Source organism: Mastomys coucha, unplaced genomic scaffold (genome assembly GCF_008632895.1).
Source record: "Mastomys coucha isolate ucsf_1 unplaced genomic scaffold, UCSF_Mcou_1 pScaffold16, whole genome shotgun sequence".
In the NCBI taxonomy this organism is placed as follows: domain Eukaryota; kingdom Metazoa; phylum Chordata; class Mammalia; order Rodentia; family Muridae; genus Mastomys; species Mastomys coucha.
Genome location: NW_022196898.1, coordinates 181,621 through 186,570, shown reverse-complemented (window position 1 = coordinate 186,570; position 4,950 = coordinate 181,621).

Below are 4,950 nucleotides of genomic sequence, written 5' to 3'. Positions count from 1 at the left end.
ACAACTCAATCAAAAAATGGGGTTAGAACTAAACCAAGATCTCAACTGAACAATCTTGAATGGGAGAGAAGCACCTAAGGAAATGTTCAAAGTCCTTAGTGATCAGAGAAATGCAAATCAAAACAACCCTGAGATTCCCCCTTATACCATACAGAATAGCTTAGATCAAGACCTCAGGTGACAACACATGTTAGAGAGGATGTGGAGAAAGAGGAACACTTCTCCATTGGTAGTGGGATTGTAAACTGGTACAACCATCGAGAAATCAATCTGGAGGTTCCTCAGAAAATTGGAAATAAATCTACCTGAAGACCCAGCTATACCACTCCTGGGAATATACCCAAAAGATGACCCACCATGCCACAGAGGCACGTGTACTGCTACATTCCTAGCCACTTTATTTGTGATAGCCAGAAGCTAGAAACAACCCGGATGATCCACAGTAGACAAATCAATACAGAAAATGTGGTTTATTTACACAATGGAATACTATTCAGCTATTAAGTATGACAATATCGTAAGTTTTGCAGGCAAATGGGTGGAACTAGAAAATTTTATCCTGAGTGAGGTAACTCAGGCACAAAAGACATGCTTGGTATGTACTCACTAATAAATGGATATTAGCCAAAAAGAAAGTGCAGAATATCCAAGATACAGTCCATAGAACTCAAAAAACAAGCTGATGTGTCCAAGTGAGGATGCCTCAGTCCCACTTGGGAAAGAAAAGAAAGCAATCACAAGTGGGGAGGGAGGAAGGGATCTGAGAGGGAAAGAGGACAGGGTATGGAGTTAGGGGGTGGGGCAGAGGGGAACCTGATATGGTTTTGGGTGACAGAAAAGGACTGAAGTCCTGTGGACCAGCAGAAAGAATGGAAACAGATAACCTTGGGAAATAGGAGGGTGGGGGACCCTCAAGAATGTATCAGAGACCTGTGAGGTGAGAGACTCTAAGGATTCAAAAGGAGGAACCTTAGATGAAATGCTGGACAGTAGGGAGAAGGAACTTACAGAGCTCGCCTCCAGCAGGAAGACAGGACATCAAATGAGCAAGGGGGGGTCATCCCACAGTTACAACTCTGACCTATAATTGTTCTGCTGAAAGAATTGTTCTGTCTGAATTGGAGAGGAGCCTGAGGAAAAGAAGGAGCAGAGAAAGATCCAAAGGGGGATCCAGCTAAGGGGAGGTCCCAAGGCCTGACACTATTACTGAGGCTATGGAGTAAAAAGGGACCTATTGGGGGACTGCATTCCAGAAGACCCAACAAGCAGCTGAAAGAATCAGATGCAGATATTTTTACCCAACCAATGGACAGAAGCAGAGGACCCCTGTTGTTGAATTAGGGAGGGCTGAAAGAGGTTGAGGAGAAGAATGATGCTGTAGGAGGACCAGCAATTTCAATCTAGACCCCTGAGATCTTTCAAACACTGGACCATCAAACAGGCTGCATACATCAGCTGGTATGAGGCTCCCCAACACACATACAGCAGAGTACTGCCGGGTCTGTATTCATTCAAAGATGATGTACCAAACCCTCAAGAGACTGGAAGTCCCAGGTGGGATTAGGGTGGGGGCATCCACGTGGAGACAGTCTAGGGTGGGGAGGAGGTATGGGATATGGAGCAGTTGGAGTGTGGATGGGGCGGATAAAATATGGAGTATAAAAAAAATGAAAAAATGAATGAATGTTTTTAAAAAATGAGACACTTAGGAAAGATTGTCCAAATGGTCCCCTATATGCAATATTGCTCATGTGTAAAAGTCTATAATTATAAAGGAGTCTGAAGTTCTACTTCAATATCAAACTGAAGATACCAAGTGGACTTTTTCCATAGGATGATGTATTTACATGCCTGGGAAAACTATGGTTGCTTTGAATGAATGATAGGAGACAATGAACATACTTTAAACAATAGCATGGTTAGCAGGAGTTTTAAGAATATAGATCTACACTAAGGAAAGTGCTGCTACAGTTTGTGTTTGACATGTCCCCTACAAGGTGCTATTTTTGACTCTTAGTCTGTTTATGGAAGTTATGGAATGTTTGGAAAGTAATGTATGGCTGAATGGGTGGCCTATTTTGGGTTGTAGCGTGTTTCCCCTCTTTGTCTATGTGAGAAGCCATTGCTGCCAGGGAATTGGGCTGAAATCTGTCTGAAACTTTCTGCCAAATTACAATTTTTCTCCTTTAAGGTACCTTTTCATATGTTTTGTGACGATAGTGAGACTAATAAGCACCGCTATGTATGTAAATCCAAATGACTATACATTTCTTATGTATGTATAGGGTCTTCAGAATAAAAGAAAATGCTCTTTATAAATATGCACAGACCACAGAATGAGTCAAGGCAATCCCAGACAACCTAGAACATATGATCTTCTTGATATAATGTAGTGAGATAACCATGTAACATGTGTCTGGGGAGGGTTGATAGTACGACTGACAAATGTAACCTTGAAAACATTAGTAACCTTGAAAAATACATTCTTGTAGAAAAGAGAGCCCTGAAAAGTGAGACAATTCAGGCATCCAAAAGATACAAGTGAACAAAACCCCCAAAATTAGTGGCATTGCCTGATTACTGTCAAGTTGCCTTCATAGCGTGCAGGGATAATGAAAAGCTTGGGACCAGCAATTAAAGGCTAAAGGTAAGACAGCCCTTTTTGTTAGCTTGAAAAGAGGTTTTTAACGTCTTGTGGTGGAAGACTAGATAGTGCTGAGTACTACCCTGGAGTTCCAAAGTTACAAAGACATTTAAATGCTCCATCTCTGAGGATCAACAGTGCTGTTTCAGAACTCACTTTGATTTGGGACTGTGAAATAAGATGGAATATGCATATTTTGACCCAAGCATCTTGTCTCTACAATCATATCTCAGACCCTAAACCTTTCAGAATTCAGTCTTCCATTGTAGGAGCATACATATCACCTGTAACCAAGGCACTGAGGAAGTTTATTCTTAGAACAACAGCTTCAAGGGCTTTAAAGGAGCTCTATTCCCAGATACCAGTTTGGTTGTCAGGAGACAACAAGACAGAATAAAGAAGTTATAGCTATAGACAGAAGGCTATCCTCCAACACAGAAGTGGTTCATATCTTATGGCACTTTGAAGATCAAATATTTCAGTAGAGGAACAATGTATTACTGTGTATATTATTAACAAAAGAAAGAGTTGGAAGAAAAGTACCTGAAAGATTTTTCTTTAACTTATGAATTTATTTCTCCTTAAGTTCACATCACATTTTTAAAACTTGGATTATATTTGCAAAACTGTTTTCCATCTACATACTTGTGCATTTGTTCTTTCAAATGATAGTGATTTACTGTTAGATACCTAGTATAAAGATTGTTAATGTATAATATTTGAGCTCTATAGTATACCTTAAATACAGTAATTTCTGTAAATCTTGATGCTTTAGGAATTGGCTATACTTTCTAATGAAACCATTGTATATGGAGTTTTATAGTAGCTTTTTCTGCTTATGTGGGCTTTTATTTGAATTTTGGAATTACTAGATTGCTTTGTATCAATTTTATGGAAAGCTATACTCTGACAGCAATCCTCTTGCCTGTGCTTTAAGCTTCAACTGTCTAATTACATTTCCTAGAGCACATGCCCATAGCCTTCAGGGGAATCTCCATGAGTTCTACTTAAGGGCAATATTCTTAGGATACCATTAGAGAATGCATGTAAAATATCCTTGCATAACATGTTTAAGTTCACTTTTTATTATGCATTGTGTACTTTATTTGATAGAGTTGACTTTTGTATTCTTTCAACTGCCTTTAAACCCCAGGCAGTGTTACAAACCTCTATTTTTCCACAATAGCTACCACAATATGAAGACTATAATAAGATTTAAATTCCAGGGTTTCAGACTCAAGAGAGAAGAAAAGATTTCACCACATCTATAAGACATACAAGATCTTTTGGAATATAGCTACTTCAAAACAAGTTCTATTCTCATCAGGAAATCAACTGACTGATTAAAGAATATTGGACTGTGACAAGTCTCAGTTCTTCGTAAGGGGAAATATGCTAATTTGCATATGCATGTTACAAAAATAAATTGTCATTTATTATTTGAGAAAAAGAATTCAATATTAAACTCTGATATCGTATGCTAAACTCAACTTTTTAAAACCTATCCAGACAGATGAAAAATACCCAACAAATTCCACTTCATTAAGAGAAAACAGTGCCATCCATAGGGATGCATCAAATATAAAGGTAGAAATATGATTGTTTAGATAGGATAAGGATCGTTTAAGTTATCAACAAAACCTACAGTGGAGGGTCATGTTTTAATTTAGAAACAAACTTACGTGATAATTTTATCATTGGCAATGTGACAGAACTGGAAGGCAGTCTCAAGTTCAATGCATCTGGAAGAATTCAGTCAGTAGAATGCTTACAACTCTCCATGAAAAAGTATCAGAGTATATTTTGATGATGGCTCACTTCTTTTTATTACTAGCAGTGAATCACATTATCCTTCACAAAAATAAATGCTAACTCATTTATTTATGCACCATAAAAGTTTTTTTTTGGAGTCCCAGCTTCTCTAGCCTTAGGAATGAAAAAAAAAAGGAGCATACTCATTTTATGGAAGCAGTAGCAAGAACATAAATGGAGACTTATGTATGACAGTTCACCTTGCTGAATTCATTAGGAATCACAGTCAGTTAAAAGCTAGGTGTAGCTCACTTGTAGGAATCTCTGATAGCATATGTAATATCCTTGGTTCAATCCTCAGCACCACAAAGAAAATAAAAGTCACAATAAACTATAGTATTATTTGAGAGTAATGGAAAGCTTTCTAGCTCTCCATACCAAGCTTATTAGGAATCTTATAGGGGTGTGTGTGTGTGTATGTGTGTGTGTGTGTATGTGTGTGTGTATGTGTGTGTGTGTGTGTGTGTGTGCGCGTGCGCGAGAAAGGAGAGAGA